The sequence below is a fragment of the Staurois parvus genome, unplaced genomic scaffold, assembly GCF_062004578.1.
Source record: "Staurois parvus isolate SC_StPar_1 unplaced genomic scaffold, SC_StPar_1.0 ptg001287l, whole genome shotgun sequence".
NCBI classification, from domain to species: Eukaryota; Metazoa; Chordata; class Amphibia; order Anura; family Ranidae; genus Staurois; species Staurois parvus.
Window position 1 is genome coordinate 208056 of NW_028319083.1, and position 17581 is coordinate 225636.

The 17581-nt window shown below is 43.4% G+C and overlaps 7 non-coding genes across 7 annotated transcripts; 4 read left to right on the plus strand and 3 right to left on the minus strand.

The window, feature by feature from the left end:
- Positions 1-1748: 1748 nt before the first annotated feature.
- On the plus strand, positions 1749-1820 carry TRNAW-CCA (transfer RNA tryptophan (anticodon CCA)). The gene has a single exon. It is a non-coding gene; the product is annotated as a tRNA-Trp (tRNA).
- Positions 1821-5582: 3762 nt separating this feature from the next.
- On the minus strand, positions 5583-5664 carry TRNAS-GCU (transfer RNA serine (anticodon GCU)). Its single transcript has one exon. It is a non-coding gene; the product is annotated as a tRNA-Ser (tRNA).
- Positions 5665-6185: 521 nt separating this feature from the next.
- On the plus strand, positions 6186-6257 carry TRNAW-CCA (transfer RNA tryptophan (anticodon CCA)). The gene has a single exon. It is a non-coding gene; the product is annotated as a tRNA-Trp (tRNA).
- A 2611-nt stretch (positions 6258-8868) lies between these two features.
- TRNAS-GCU (transfer RNA serine (anticodon GCU)) lies at positions 8869-8950 on the minus strand. The gene has a single exon. It is a non-coding gene; the product is annotated as a tRNA-Ser (tRNA).
- Positions 8951-9466: 516 nt separating this feature from the next.
- TRNAW-CCA (transfer RNA tryptophan (anticodon CCA)) lies at positions 9467-9538 on the plus strand. Its single transcript has one exon. It is a non-coding gene; the product is annotated as a tRNA-Trp (tRNA).
- Positions 9539-13970: 4432 nt separating this feature from the next.
- TRNAS-GCU (transfer RNA serine (anticodon GCU)) lies at positions 13971-14052 on the minus strand. Its single transcript has one exon. It is a non-coding gene; the product is annotated as a tRNA-Ser (tRNA).
- Positions 14053-14570: 518 nt separating this feature from the next.
- TRNAW-CCA (transfer RNA tryptophan (anticodon CCA)) lies at positions 14571-14642 on the plus strand. The gene has a single exon. It is a non-coding gene; the product is annotated as a tRNA-Trp (tRNA).
- Positions 14643-17581: the final 2939 nt, after the last annotated feature.

Consider the following 17581-nt stretch of genomic DNA (forward strand, 5'->3'; position numbering starts at 1 on the left):
ATAAATTTCAATCGTGGTTTTGGCAAGATTTGGCTCAGTTGAAAAAAAAGGTTGCCCACCACTGGCCTAAGGCTATGATTGTGATTATGACGATACACTGTGGCCCTGATTAACCCTTTGCTTACTGGGCCCTTAAACCCCCTTCATGACCAGAGCGCTTTTCGCAATATATGCAGTGTCGGATTTGTTTTAAATGTTGCAATGGTTTTGCGGCTCCCAGTCTTTTTTTTCCCTCTCGGAAACGGTTCCAAGTGGCTCTTTATGTCTTAAAGGTTGCAGACCCCTGGCCTAAATCCTCCCCCCAAATACCCCCTCCTAGTGTACGTTCTTCCCCCAAATTGCCCCTCCAAGAAAAGACTAGGCAGGAAAATCATTGTCTGGTATCCTATCATATACAGAGACAGCAATCAATCTTATCCCACATTATGGAGGAGGATGTCACTGAACCGCTACCTCCTCTTCCTCTAGAGAATGAGAGAAAACACAAAAGTGGGAATACAATGATTAAGAATATTACATTATAAATAGATTCAAGAATGGACATAGATTGTATGGAGATCCAATTGGAAGCTTTGGTGTTATTAGCAGTGTGGGCTCACCAGCCAGAGTTTCCGGGTTTTTCATGAACTATGAATGAGTAGTTACCAGTTTACATGTTCAACTATTGAAAGTACTTCTAAATGTTACTAGTCTACATAGCAAGTGTCTTGCTTGTTGAGGGACAAGGGCAGATGGTGCGGTAAATACTTAAAACAGTGCAACAGGTCATCCTGGGTAGAAGCTCCACAACACTTTACTTGATGCCTATCTCCCCCTTGGTTGGTTTTGTGGCTTGGTGTTGAATCCTGTTGGTAAATTCTGGCCAGTTACGGCAAAAAAGGTCACTGCTTGGTGGTCTCTGCCATAGGGGGTATATACCGATAGATGAGAGGGTCTTTTCATGTGGCTTCAATAGCCACATTTAAAATAGCACATCCTTTCAAATTACAGGCTCTGAAGACGCCTTGAGGCTGTATGTGGTATTTTTGAGTGGCTCCCACTGCTGTCAATCACAGCCGATGAGGAGGGGGTGGGGACGGGGCCAAGTCATGCTCTGCAAAACCATTGCACAGCACAGGTAAGTATAGCTTTGGCTATACTTCTCCTTTAATGGTCTACTGATGGATAAGAACTAAATACATCCAGCCGACAAGGATGGGATCCGAACAATCAAAAAGAAATTAGTAGTCCATCGCCTTAACCACTCAGCCACCTCATCATGCAGGAGTGTTAAATAACAACAATATTTTCCATTTTTTTTTAATTGAAAATTGATATTGAATTTTAAGGAAGATTTCTAGAAGGGAACGATATTCTGTTGTACATGAGTGCACATGCAAACACCAAGATGAAGGAAAATCATTGTCTGGTATCCAGTCAAATACAGAGAGAGCAACCAATCCTATTTGACATTCTGGAGGAGGATGTCACCAAGCTATTACCTCCCCCTCCTCTAGAGAATTCGAGAAAACACAGAGAGGAAAAAGATGAAGAGTATTACAGAGTAAACAAATGCAGCTTACAAAATCGCTTGTATGGAGAGCTAACTGGAAACTCTGGATTTATTAGCAGTGTGAGCTAAGCAGCCAGAGGTTGCTGGGTTTTTCCAGAAGTAGAAGTATATACCAGTTTGTCCATTCAAACTATTGGAAGGGCTTCTTACTACTACTAGGCTACATAACAAGTGTTTTGTTTTCTATGCACAAAGTGACTCTGTGGCGCAATGGTAGCGCGTCCTACTCCAGATCAGAAGGTTGCGTGTTCAAATCACGTCGGGGTCATTGGGAATTTCATTAACATTTATTCAAATGTTGACAACTTTATTCTGCCCTATAGTTTACAGCAATGTGACTTGATTTTAAGAATGAAAAAGACATAACCTGGAATCTACATTACACACCTTCTTCTGCATTTTCATGCTTTTTAAAGTGTTTTCATATATTGTTCATAAGTTTTTCCTGTGTTTTTTCATGAGTTCCCATTGACGTCTATGTGGCCCAAAATGTCACATAATCCGCAGACACACAATGCAATTTCACATAGATTACCAACAAACTTATATTAAGCACACAGGCACTGCTAACATAACATACCATATTTTCCAATCTTTCTAGGAGTATGAATTCTTAATTTAGTACATGAAAGGCATTTATCCATTTTGCAATTTAACATGCCTAGGTGAGCACTGCAAAAAATAGCTACAAACGTAAATATTTGAAAAATACAAAAAAGAACAAGGACATACAAAAATTATAGCAATATGCTATAAAATAAAGGAGGGAGAAAAACATCAAAAAACATTACCATTCCATCCACCAGAAATCCATAAATGCTGTATCCCAGAATACACTCTCCTAGATGAATACAATGTTCAATTTTCAGACTATTTAATTTATAGAGAAAAGTTGTATAATGGACATACCCCCTTTGGCCAATCACCTTCGGAGGTGTTAATTCACCAGCTGGGTTCAGAGGTTCTGACCTGAAGTGGCCGTAGGTTATATGGACCAGTTAAATGGAATGCAGACGTGGTTGTCTGGCTGTGTTGGGGCCACTTGACCACTCCATTTCGGTCATTCTTGTTTATACTGGTTGAAGGTTTGTGGTTTGTACTGGGTGGATTCCAGAGAATGTGACTCCCTTTCAAGTATAACCCTTTTTGGGGGGGATTTTTGCACCAAACCTGTAGGTAAATCAGAGAACAAATAACTTTGCTTAGTGGAAGAACGGGTTTGATAATAACGTGGACAATGCTTCCACCCAGGACAGGGCCTCTGTGAACAGTATGGAAATAATACAAGTTATACACGCATCTGTCACTAATGTGGGCACCAGGTGGGCTATTTAAACTGAGCCAGTGCTCATGTTCATGGTGTCTCATCTACAGTGTTTCATGTGTGATCTGTGACCTGTTACCTGCATCTGATTCCAGCTAACGCCCTGACTTGTCCTGACTATTCCTTGAACTCTGCCAGCACTGACTTTGGCTTGGTGCCTGACCTCTGCCTGCTCATGTTGCCCTTGTATTGCTGATCCGATACCAACCCTGTCCTACATCTGGATCATGCTTCTGTACTTGATCCAGTTACCAGTCCCCGACCTGGTATGTCTGATTTTGTTGTTCTTCCACATGCTACCTAGCAATCTGTTCCAAGCACCTCCAAGCACCTGCCTGCCACCATCCAGCACCTGCTTGTCACCTGCCTACTACCTGCCAGTGCCTGCTCCCCACCTGACTGCTAGCAGCCAATGCCTGATTGCCTGATGCCTAGAAATGATTGGTCTAAAAATCGAATGTTCGGTGTTTTGTAACACTGTAGTTTTCCCATCATCCTATGGTCTTCACCATGAGGTCTTAGAGACATTTCCTAGCAGCCATCTTACATCTCCTCCAGAGGACTCCACACTTATTCAGCTGCAGTTCTGTCGTCAGCCTATCGGAAACATCGCCGGTATGTTTAAAACCCTTTCTAGTTAGACTAGTGTGTCAGGATTGTATATTTTGTATATTGTGTACACTGATTGAATGTTATTTCTTTCATTTGTAGTTTTACTCTAACTCCCCTGAAATAAAAGTTGAAAAGAGGACCTAGCGCCTGCATCAATGAGTTGTTAAGGGAGGAGGGTTAGCTGTCTGTCTAATTATACCTCCGCCACGTATAGTGAGGGCAGAACAATGACAAACCCCCAGCTCAAGACATATTTCACAAAAATCAAAAGTATCATAAACCCCCACTAGTTATGGTTCTGGTCATCAATCCTGATGATGCCCTAAACAGTTATAAACAATCTAGGAACAATAAACATCTATGAGTCCGGTTTTTAACCAAAAACTGAACTTTCCTACATCACACAACTTCAACACAAATTCATATTTCATAGTTCCTACCATAAATATAGCTTATAAGACACATTGGACCTCTTAAAATAAATATGCATCAAATCTATATATCACGTACCTGGTGATGGAGGCCAATGGAGAGAGGGCTTCCCTTGTGGCTAAGTTCCGGACTCCCCTGAGAGTGGGACAGCGGGAGTCAGGCCCAAAGTTGCACAGGTCGCCTGTAGGAGTGCTGGTTGGTGGTCCACTCAGAAGCACAGCTGGTGCATGGAGATAGGTCTGCAGACAGGAGGCGCCTGTGCGTGGTATGCAAGCCCTTCCGGGATTTAGATGTTTACTGGGTAGTCGGTTTATTGGGTAGATATTTCATATCTAATCATTCCTCAGATGTGTCTGCATAATAATCTACCCGCGGGTGGAATGTCACTTGTGCATAGGGAAAGTTATGAGCCAAAATATGAACTACAAGAGATTTTGGCTCTAGTTTAGGTCTACGCTCAGACCTTCCGCTCAGACCTTCCCTCCCTAAACGGGGCATTGGTCCTTGACTTCAGAGACACTCCCTGCTAGGGAGCTACAAAATGGGCTGTCAGGCCTAAGAGAAGAAAGTTGAAGAATTCTCCCTTTTAACATCAGAACCAACCTGGGGAGACCCGTGCCCTTTCGCTCTTAAACTTGATCTGCTAACCCAGGACTTTGGCAAGTACTTTAACCCTCTAACTTTTCTCTGTTATCTATTTGCTGTGCTGTTCTCTGTGTATTTATATATATATTGGTTACCTCTTTTTTCTGTAAATATTTTTATTGCACCCTTTGGACCTTTTAGTAATAAATCTTTCCTTCTGAAAGTGTTGAACTGTTTCTATAGCTCTTTATTGAAATTTACGAATTCCTGCCTCTAAAAAGAGCGCTACTGTGTTTTTTTAACCCTCTGTATAACCAGTCTGCGGTGACCGTGTTATACAGACGATTATCTCAACCATTATAGTGTTATAGCTGATATCGCCGAGTTTCCTCTTTCTCTGTACAAAAAGGAGGTGGTGGCAGTGTGAAGGGTTAATTGCGTAATTAACCTGACCCAGTAACAATCGCTCCCAGGCTACCGGTACATAGATTGTGGTTCAATTAGCTGGAAAATCGTTGTGCTGGGTGCAGCTGGGCATGGCATAGTTACGCACGTGACATTGCGGTTTTAGATTGGCTAGTCCTTCGGTCACGAGTTTGGTGAGAAAGTCAGGGGGATTGTCACAGTCTCTGCCATATCAGATTATAACTCTGCCACATCAGATTAGAAGTGCCAGCTTCTTAATAACCAACTATTCACTGGTTGTTAGGGATGTTGGTGGGTGCCGACTCCTTAGCAACCGCAATCTTTTTTTTTTTTTTTTTAAATCATCATCATACTTACCAATGTGCCTTTTCAGACTTCTTATAATTTGGAGGTCAGTTTAGAGGTGGGCTGATTCACATACACACATGGTGTGGTGGTGTTGGAAAGTGGTGTCCACAAGCTCACAAGGAGAAGGATTTATTGATAAAGACTGCACTGGATTTTTTTTTTGGTTACAGATTTTGTCGATTCACTTTTTTTAGACACTTCGAGTTCTGTACTCATTTCTATAAATTTTTAGTTGTAATGATTTAAGTGAAAACAAAGCTAGTTTACTTTAATAAATCAGCAGAGTAAGAAAACATGTCAAGTCGACGAGGATGGGATTCGAACCCACGCGTGCAGAGCACAATGGATTAGCAGTCCATCGCCTTAACCACTCGGCCACCTCGTCACCATACCAACCATTTTTTTTAAAAAATTTTTAAAGGGAAAGTTGACCCTGAATTTAGAAAAAAGATGTCTACAAATGAATGACATTCTATTATACACAGGTGTAAAAGCAGACACCAGGTGAAGGGAAATCATTGTCTCCTACCACATATAGAGACAGAAACCAATCCTACCGGATGCTATGGAGGAGGGTGTCACTGAGCTGCTACCTCCTCCTTCTCTAAAGAAATAGAGAAAACATGCACAGGTGGAGAGAAGAACATGAAGAAGATTACAGCATAACAAATGCAGCTTCAAGCTGTTCTGGAGATCTAACCTGGAATTCTGGTGATATTACCATCGTGTGCTAACCGGCCAGACTTTGCCGGGTTTTTCATGAACTATGAATGAGTATTTACTGGTTCAAGTGTTCAACTATTGAAAGCACTTCTAAATGCTACTGGTCTACTTAGTAAGTAAGTGTTCTGTTGAGGGGCAGATGGTGTGATACATGCCTAAAAATAGTGCATACAACTTCCACATGACTCTGTGGCGCAACGGTAGCGCGTCTGACTCCAGATCAGAAGGTTGCGTGTTCAAATCACGTCAGGGTCACATATTTTGATAAACAGCTACTTAAATTAATGTGGATAAAGTGTAAATTATTACAGTGATTATGAAAAAAAGAGCAGATGTGATTATCACGACATTTGTAAATATAAAGTAAGACAATGGAGTTAATGTTTCAAGGAAGTAACATGAATGTTCTCATTGGAAGGTGTATGCTTACTACCAAATAATGCTGCTCTTATGGCTCCTTCACCCAACACAGCAGAGTCCGGGAGAATATTATATTGTCGTAATGTTTGTGGGTGTTACTAGGCAGCCTCGTCATTATGTCATGATATTATTTTTAAAGATTGACAGTAAGATTGTCTGATTGCCTGATGCCTAGAAATGATTGGTCTAAAAATCGAATGTTCGGTGTTTTGTAACACTGTAGTTTTCCCATCATCCTATGGTCTTCACCATGAGGTCTTAGAGACATTTCCTAGCAGCCATCTTACATCTCCTCCAGAGGACTCCACACTTATTCAGCTGCAGTTCTGTCGTCAGCCTATCGGAAACATCGCCGGTATGTTTAAAACCCTTTCTAGCTAGACTAGTGTGTCAGGACTGTATATTTTGTATATTGTGTACACTGATTGAATGTTATTTCTTTCATTTGTAGTTTTACTCTAACTTCCCTGAAATAAAAGTTGAAAAGAGGACCTAGCGCCTGCATCAATGAGTTGTTAAGGGAGGAGGGTTAGCTGTCTGTCTAATTATACCTCCGCCACGTATAGTGAGGGCAGAACAATGACAAACCCCCAGCTCAAGACATATTTCACAAAAATCAAAAGTATCATAAACCCCCACTAGTTATGGTTCTGGTCATCAATCCTGATGATGCCCTAAACAGTTATAAACAATCTAGGAACAATAAACATCTATGAGTCCGGTTTTTAACCAAAAACTGAACTTTCCTACATCACACAACTTCAACACAAATTCATATTTCATAGTTCCTACCATAAATATAGCTTATAAGACACATTGGACCTCTTAAAATAAATATGCATCAAATCTATATATCACGTACCTGGTGATGGAGGCCAATGGAGAGAGGGCTTCCCTTGTGGCTAAGTTCCGGACTCCCCTGAGAGTGGGACAGCGGGAGTCAGGCCCAAAGTTGCACAGGTCGCCTGTAGGAGTGCTGGTTGGTGGTCCACTCAGAAGCACAGCTGGTGCATGGAGATAGGTCTGCAGACAGGAGGCGCCTGTGCGTGGTATGCAAGCCCTTCCGGGATTTAGATGTTTACTGGGTAGTCGGTTTATTGGGTAGATATTTCATATCTAATCATTCCTCAGATGTGTCTGCATAATAATCTACCCGCGGGTGGAATATCACTTGTGCATAGGGAAAGTTATGAGCCAAAATATGAACTACAAGAGATTTTGGCTCTAGTTTAGGTCTACGCTCAGACCTTCCGCTCAGACCTTCCCTCCCTAAACGGGGCATTGGTCCTTGACTTCAGAGACACTCCCTGCTAGGGAGCTACAAAATGGGCTGTCAGGCCTAAGAGAAGAAAGTTGAAGAATTCTCCCTTTTAACATCAGAACCAACCTGGGGAGACCCGTGCCCTTTCGCTCTTAAACTTGATCTGCTAACCCAGGACTTTGGCAAGTACTTTAACCCTCTAACTTTTCTCTGTTATCTATTTGCTGTGCTGTTCTCTGTGTATTTATATATATATTGGTTACCTCTTTTTTCTGTAAATATTTTTATTGCACCCTTTGGACCTTTTAGTAATAAATCTTTCCTTCTGAAAGTGTTGAACTGTTTCTATAGCTCTTTATTGAAATTTACGAATTCCTGCCTCTAAAAAGAGCGCTACTGTGTTTTTTTAACCCTCTGTATAACCAGTCTGCGGTGACCGTGTTATACAGACGATTATCTCAACCATTATAGTGTTATAGCTGATATCGCCGAGTTTCCTCTTTCTCTGTACAAAAAGGAGGTGGTGGCAGTGTGAAGGGTTAATTGCGTAATTAACCTGACCCAGTAAAAATCGCTCCCAGGCTACCGGTACATAGATTGTGGTTCAATTAGCTGGAAAATCGTTGTGCTGGGTGCAGCTGGGCATGGCATAGTTACGCACGTGACATTGCGGTTTTAGATTGGCTAGTCCTTCGGTCACGAGTTTGGTGAGAAAGTCAGGGGGATTGTCACAGTCTCTGCCATATCAGATTATAACTCTGCCACATCAGATTAGAAGTGCCAGCTTCTTAATAACCAACTATTCACTGGTTGTTAGGGATGTTGGTGGGTGCCGACTCTTTAGCAACCGCAATCTTTTTTTTTTTTTTTTTAAATCATCATCATACTTACCAATGTGCCTTTTCAGACTTCTTATAATTTGGAGGTCAGTTTAGAGGTGGGCTGATTCACATACACACATGGTGTGGTGGTGTTGGAAAGTGGTGTCCACAAGCTCACAAGGAGAAGGATTTATTGATAAAGACTGCACTGGATTTTTTTTTTGGTTACAGATTTTGTCGATTCACTTTTTTTAGACACTTCGAGTTCTGTACTCATTTCTATAAATTTTTAGTTGTAATGATTTAAGTGAAAACAAAGCTAGTTTACTTTAATAAATCAGCAGAGTAAGAAAACATGTCAAGTCGACGAGGATGGGATTCGAACCCACGCGTGCAGAGCACAATGGATTAGCAGTCCATCGCCTTAACCACTCGGCCACCTCGTCACCATACCAACCTTTTTTTTTCAAATTTTTTAAAGGGAAAGTTGACCCTGAATTTAGAAAAAAGATGTCTACAAATGAATGACATTCTATTATACACAGGTGTAAAAGCAAACACCAGGTGAAGGGAAATCATTGTCTCCTACCACATATAGAGACAGCAACCAATCCTACCAGATGCTATGGAGGAGGGTGTCACTGAGCTGCTACCTCCTCCTTCTCTAAAGAAATAGAGAAAACATGCACAGGTGGAGAGAAGAACATGAAGAAGATTACAGCATAACAAAGGCAGCTTCGAGCTTTTCTGGAGATCTAACCTGGAATTCTGGTGATATTACCATCGTGTGCTAACCGGCCAGACTTTGCCGGGTTTTTCATGAACTATGAATGAGTATTTACTGGTTCAAGTGTTCAACTATTGAAAGCCCTTCTAAATGCTACTGGTCTACTTAGTAAGTGTTCTGTTGAGGGGCAGATGGTGTGATACATGCCTAAAAATAGTGCAAACAACTTCCACATGACTCTGTGGCGCAACGGTAGCGCGTCTGACTCCAGATCAGAAGGTTGCGTGTTCAAATCACGTCAGGGTCACTTGTATTTTGATAAACGGCTACTTAAATCAATTTGTAAAAAGTGTAAATTATTACAGCGATTATGAAAAAAAAGAGCAGATGTGATTATCACGACATTTGTAAATATAAAGTAAGACAATGGAGTTAATGTTTCAAGGAAGTAACATGAATGTTCTCATTGGAAGGTGTATGCTTACTACCAAATAATGCTGCTCTTATGGCTCCTTCACCCAACACAGCAGAGTCCGGGAGAATATTATATTGTCGTAATGTTTGTGGGTGTTACTAGGCAGCCTCGTCATTATGTCATGATATTATTTTTAAAGATTGACAGTAAGATTGTCTTCCTAACCTAAGTAAGGAAATTCCACTCTTGGCACCCCCAATTCCCCACAAATCCCTCCTCGTACCATACATTCTCTTTCCTTCCAAATCCCCCCGACCCCCCCAACCCCCCCAGCATAAATTCTCCCCCCACATTCCCTCTCCTAGCACAAATCATCTCCCCAAAAAACCATTCCTAGTACAAATCCTGCCCACCAAATACCCCCTCATAGCCTAAATCCTCCTCCCATTTCCCCATTCCTAGTACAAATCCTGCCCATCAAATACCCCCTCATAGCCTAAATCCTCCTCCCATTTCCCCATTCCTAGTACAAATCCTGCCCATCAAATACCCCCTCATAGCCTAAATCCTCCTCCCATTTCCCCATTCCTAGTACAAATCCTGTCCACCAAATACTCCCTCATAGCCTAAATCCTCCCCCAATTCCCCATTCCTAGCACAAATCCTGCCCACCAAATACCCCCTCATAGCATAAATCCTCCCCCCAAATTCCCCCTCCTAGTGTAAACACCAAGAAAAGACTAGGCAGGAAAATCATTGTCTGGCATCCTATCATTTACAGAGACAGCAATCAATCTTATCCCACATTATGGAGGAGGATGTCACTGAACTGCTACCTCCTCTTCCTGTAGAGAATGAGAGAAAACACAAAGGTGGGAATACAATGATTAGGAATATTAGAGAATAAATAGATTCAAGAATGGACATAGATTGTATGGAGATCCAATTGGAAGCTTTGGTGTTATTAGCAGTGTGGGCTACTAGCCAGAGTTTGCCGGGTTTTTCATGAACTATGAATGAGTAGTTACCAGTTTACATGTTCAACTATTGAAATCACTTCTCAATGCTACTGGCCAATCACCATTCCATCCACCAGAAATCCATAAATGCTGTATCCCAGAATACACTCTCCTAGATGAATACAATGTTCAATTTTCAGACTATTTAATTTATAGAGAAAAGTTGTATAATGGACATACCCCCTTTGGCCAATCACTTTCGGAGGTGTTAATTCACCAGCTGGGTTCAGAGGTTCTGACCTGAAGTGGCCGTAGGTTATATGGACCAGTTAAATGGAATGCAGACGTGGTTGTCTGGCTGTGTTGGGGCCACTTGACCACTCCATTTCGGCCCTTCTTGTTTATACTGGTTGAAGGTTTGTGGTTTGTACTGGGTGGATTCCAGAGAATGTGACTCCCTTTCAAGTATAGCCCTTTTTGGGGGGGATTTTTGCACCAAACCTGTAGGTAAATCAGAGAGCCAGAAACTTTACATAGTGGAAGAACGGGTTTGATAATAACGTGGACAATGCTTCCACCCAGGACAGGGCCTCTGTGAACAGTATGGAAATAATACAAGTTATACATGCATGTGTCACTAATGTGGGCACCAGGTGGGCTATTTAAACTGAGCCAGTGCTCATGTTCATGGTGTCTCATCTACAGGGTTTCATGTGTGATCTGTGACCTGTTACCTCTGATTCCAGCTAACGCCCCGACGTGTCCTGACTATTCCTTGAACTCTGCCAGCACTGACTTTGGCTTGGTGCCTGACCTCTGCCTGTTCATGTTGCCTTTGTATTGTTGATCCGATACCAACCTTGTCCTACATCTGGATCATGCTTCTGTACTTGTACCTGATCCAGTTACCAGTCCCCGACCTGGGATGTCTGATTTTGTTGTTCTTCCACATGCTACCTAGCAATCTGCTCCAAGCACCTCCAAGCACCTGCCTGCCACCATCCAGCACCTGCTTGTCACCTGCCTACTACCTGCCAGTGCCTGCTCCCCACCTGACTGCTAGCAGCCAATGCCTGATTGCCTGATGCCTAGAAATGATTGGTCTAAAAATCGAATGTTCGGTGTTTTGTAACACTGTAGTTTTCCCATCATCCTATGGTCTTCACCATGAGGTCTTAGAGACATTTCCTAGCAGCCATCTTACATCTCCTCCAGAGGACTCCACACTTATTCAGCTGCAGTTCTGTCGTCAGCCTATCGGAAACATCGCCGGTATGTTTAAAACCCTTTCTAGTTAGACTAGTGTGTCAGGATTGTATATTTTGTATATTGTGTACACTGATTGAATGTTATTTCTTTCATTTGTAGTTTTACTCTAACTCCCCTGAAATAAAAGTTGAAAAGAGGACCTAGCGCCTGCATCAATGAGTTGTTAAGGGAGGAGGGTTAGCTGTCTGTCTAATTATACCTCCGCCACGTATAGTGAGGGCAGAACAATGACAAACCCCCAGCTCAAGACATATTTCACAAAAATCAAAAGTATCATAAACCCCCACTAGTTATGGTTCTGGTCATCAATCCTGATGATGCCCTAAACAGTTATAAACAATCTAGGAACAATAAACATCTATGAGTCCGGTTTTTAACCAAAAACTGAACTTTCCTACATCACACAACTTCAACACAAATTCATATTTCATAGTTCCTACCATAAATATAGCTTATAAGACACATTGGACCTCTTAAAATAAATATGCATCAAATCTATATATCACGTACCTGGTGATGGAGGCCAATGGAGAGAGGGCTTCCCTTGTGGCTAAGTTCCGGACTCCCCTGAGAGTGGGACAGCGGGAGTCAGGCCCAAAGTTGCACAGGTCGCCTGTAGGAGTGCTGGTTGGTGGTCCACTCAGAAGCACAGCTGGTGCATGGAGATAGGTCTGCAGACAGGAGGCGCCTGTGCGTGGTATGCAAGCCCTTCCGGGATTTAGATGTTTACTGGGTAGTCGGTTTATTGGGTAGATATTTCATATCTAATCATTCCTCAGATGTGTCTGCATAATAATCTACCCGCGGGTGGAATGTCACTTGTGCATAGGGAAAGTTATGAGCCAAAATATGAACTACAAGAGATTTTGGCTCTAGTTTAGGTCTACGCTCAGACCTTCCGCTCAGACCTTCCCTCCCTAAACGGGGCATTGGTCCTTGACTTCAGAGACACTCCCTGCTAGGGAGCTACAAAATGGGCTGTCAGGCCTAAGAGAAGAAAGTTGAAGAATTCTCCCTTTTAACATCAGAACCAACCTGGGGAGACCCGTGCCCTTTCGCTCTTAAACTTGATCTGCTAACCCAGGACTTTGGCAAGTACTTTAACCCTCTAATTTTCTCTGTTATCTCTTTGCTGTGCTGTTCTCTGTGTATTTATATATATATTGGTTACCTCTTTTTTCTGTAAATATTTTTATTGCACCCTTTGGACCTTTTAGTAATAAATCTTTCCTTCTGAAAGTGTTGAACTGTTTCTATAGCTCTTTATTGAAATTTACGAATTCCTGCCTCTAAAAAGAGCGCTACTGTGTTTGTTTAACCCTCTGTATAACCAGTCTGCGGTGACCGTGTTATACAGACGATAATCTCAACCATTATAGTGTTATAGCTGATATCGCCGAGTTTCCTCTTTCTCTGTACAAAAAGGAGGTGGTGGCAGTGTGAAGGGTTAATTGCGTAATTAACCTGACCCAGTAACAATCGCTCCCAGGCTACCGGTACATAGATTGTGGTTCAATCAGCTGGAAAATCGTTGTGCTGGGTGCAGCTGGGCATGGCATAGTTACGCACGTGACATTGCGGTTTTAGATTGGCTAGTCCTTCTGTCACGAGTTTGGTGAGAAAGTCAGGGGGATTGTCACAGTCTCTGCCATATCAGATTATAACTCTGCCACATCAGATTAGAAGTGCCAGCTTCTTAATAACCAACTATTCACTGGTTGTTAGGGATGTTGGTGGGTGCCAACTCCTTAGCAACCGCAATCTTTTTTTTTTTTTTTTTTTTAAATCATCATCATACTTACCAATGTGCCTTTTCAGACTTCTTATAATTTGGAGGTCAGTTTAGAGGTGGGCTGATTCACATACACACATGGTGTGGTGGTGTTGGAAAGTGGTGTCCACAAGCTCACAAGGAGAAGGATTTATTGATAAAGACTGCACTGGATTTTTTTTTTGGTTACAGATTTTGTCGATTCACATTTTTTAGACACTTCGAGTTCTGTACTCATTTCTATAAATTTTTAGTTGTAATGATTTAAGTGAAAACAAAGCTAGTTTACTTTAATAAATCAGCAGAGTAAGAAAACATGTCAAGTCGACAAGGGTGGGATTCGAACCCACGCGTGCAGAGCACAATGGATTAGCAGTCCATCGCCTTAACCACTCGGCCACCTCGTCACCATACCAACCATTTTTTTTCAAATTTTTTTAAAGGGAAAGTTGACCCTGAATTTAGAAAAAAGATGTCTACAAATGAATGACATTCTATTATACACAGGTGTAAAAGCAAACACCAGGTGAAGGGAAATCATTGTCTCCTACCACATATAGAGACAGCAACCAATCCTACCGGATGCTATGGAGGAGGGTGTCACTGAGCTGCTACCTCCTCCTTCTCTAAAGAAATAGAGAAAACATGCACAGGTGGAGAGAAGAACATGAAGAAGATTACAGCATAACAAAGGCAGCTTCAAGCTTTTTCTGGAGATCTAACCTGGAATTCTGGTGATATTACCATCGTGTGCTAACCGGCCAGACTTTGCTGGGTTTTTCATGAACTATGAATGAGTATTTACTGGTTCAAGTGTTCAACTATTGAAAGCACTTCTAAATGCTACTGGTCTACTTAGTAAGTGTTCTGTTGAGGGGCAGATGGTGTGGTACATGCCTAAAAATAGTGCATACAACTTCCACATGACTCTGTGGCGCAACGGTAGCGCGTCTGACTCCAGATCAGAAGGTTGCGTGTTCAAATCACGTCAGGATCACTTGTATTTTGATAAACGGCTACTTAAATCAATTTGTAAAAAGTGTAAATTATTACAGCGATTATGAAAAAAAAGAGCAGATGTGATTATCACGACATTTGTAAATATAAAGTAAGACAATGGAGTTAATGTTTCAAGGAAGTAACATGAATGTTCTCATTGGAAGGTGTATGCTTACTCTACCAAATAATGCTGCTCTTATGGCTCCTTCACCCAACACAGCAGAGTCCGGGAGAATATTATATTGTCGTAATGTTTGTGGGTGTTACTAGGCAGCCTCGTCATTATGTCATGATATTATTTTTAAAGATTGACAGTAAGATTGTCTTCCTAACCTAAGTAAGGAAATTCCACTCTTGGCACCCCCAATTCCCCACAAATCCCTCCTCCTAGCATACATTCTCTTTCCTTCCAAATCCCCCCGACCCCCCCAACCCCCCCAGCATAAATTCTCCCCCCACATTCCCTCTCCTAGCACAAATCATCTCCCCAAAAAAACATTTATAGCACAAATCCTGCCCACCAAATACCCCCTCATAGCCTAAATCCTCCTCCCATTTCCCCATTCCTAGTACAAATCCTTCCCATCAAATACCCCCTCATAGCCTAAATCCTCCCCCAATTCCCCATTCCTAGCACAAATCCTGCCCACCAAATACCCCCTCATAGCCTAAATCCTCCTCCCATTTCCCCATTCCTAGTACAAATCCTGCCCATCAAATACCCCCTCATAGCCTAAATCCTCCTCCCATTTCCCCATTCCTAGTACAAATCCTGTCCACCAAATACTTCCTCATAGCCTAAATCCTCCCCCAATTCCCCATTTCTAGCACAAATCCTGCCCACCAAATACCCCCTCATAGCCTAAATCCTCCTCCCAAATTCCCCCTCCTAGTGTAAACACCAAGAAAAGACTAGGCAGGAAAATCATTGTCTGGTATCCTATCATTTACAGAGACAGCAATCAATCTTATCCCACATTATGGAGGAGGATGTCACTGAACTGCTACCTCCTCTTCCTGTAGAGAATGAGAGAAAACACAAAGGTGGGAATACAATGATTGGGAATATTAGAGAATAAATAGATTCAAGAATGGACATAGATTGTATGGAGATCCAATTGGAAGCTTTGGTGTTATTAGCAGTGTGGGCTACTAGCCAGAGTTTCCGGGTTTTTCATGAACTATGAATAAGTAGTTACCAGTTTACATGTTGAAAGCACTTCTCAATGCTACTGGCCAATCACCATTCCATCCACCAGAAATCCATAAATGCTGTATCCCAGAATACACTCTCCTAGATCAGCGGTTCTCAACCTGGGGGTCGCGACCCCTTTGGGGGTCGAACGACGCTTCCACAGGGGTCGCCTAAGACCATCGGAAAACACATATTTCCGATGGTCTTAGGAACCGAGACACCGCTCCTCGCCGCTGCCGCCGTCTCCAGGTGTGGGCGGGATGACATGCCGCCCCTGTCATCTGGACACACCTCGAGATCAATCCTCGCCTGTGATTGGCCGCCGGCACTGTAGCTCAGGAGAGGCACACAGGCGGCCAATCACTGGCAAGGAGGTGGAGCTTGGAGAGGAGGAGCCGAGCGGCACCGCGAAGATCGAGCGAGTGAAGAGGAGGAGAGCGGCCGGAGAAGGAAGACAGCTGACAGGTAAGTGTCGGTACCATGGGAGAGGGAGGGAGCGAGCGAGCCCAGGCTGGAGCAGGGGTCTGCAAGGTAAGTATCATTGGTGTCAGTGCGAATAGTGCCCCATCATTGGTGTCACTAATACCAATAATGGGGCACTATTCCTCCCACTGACACCAACGATGGGACACTATTCCTCCCACTGACACCAACGATGGGGCACTATTCCTCCCCCAAATGACACCAAGGATGGGGCACTATTCCTCCCCCACTGACACCAAGGATGGGGCACGATTCCTCCCCCCACTGACACCAACGATGGGGCACAGTTCCTCCCCCCACTGACACCAAGGATGGGGCACAATTCCTCCCCCCACTGACACCAAGGATGGGGCACTATTCCTCCCCCCACTGACACCAAGGATGGGGCACTATTCCTCCCCCCACTGACACCAAGGATGGGGCACTATTCCTCCCCCCACTGACACCAAGGATGGGGCACTATTCCTCCCCCCACTGACACCAAGGTTGGGGCACTATTCCTCCCCCCACTGACACCAAGGATGGGGCACTATTCCTCCCCCCACTGACACCAAGGATGGGGCACTATTCCTCCCCCCACTGACACCAAGGATGGGGCACTATTCCTCCCCCCACTGACACCTATGATGGGGCACTATTCCTCCCCCCACTGATACCAATGATGGGGCACTATTCCCCCCACTGACACCTATGATGGGGCACTATTCCTCCCCCCACTGACACCAATGATGGGGCACTATTCCTCCTCCCACTGACACCTATGATGGGGCACTATTCCTCCCACTGATACCAATGATGGGGCACTATTCCTCCCATTGATATCGATGATGGGACACTATTCCTCCTCCCACTGACACCTATGATGGGGCACTATTCCTCCCACCGACACCAATGATGGGGCACTATTCCTCCCACTGATACCAATGATGGAGCACTATTCCTTCCACTGACACCAATGATGAGGCACTATTCCTCCTACTGACACCAATGATGAGGCACTATTCCTCCTACTGACACCAATGATGAGGCACTATTCCTCCCACTGATACCAATGATGGGACACTATTCCTCCCACTGATACCAATGATGGGGCACTATTCCTCCCACTGATACCAATGACGGGGCACTATTCCTCCCACTGATACCAATGATGGGGCACTATTCCTCCCACTGATACCAATGATGGGGCACTATTCCTCCTCCCACTGACACCGATGATGGGGCACTATTCCTCCCACTGATACCAATGATGGGGCACT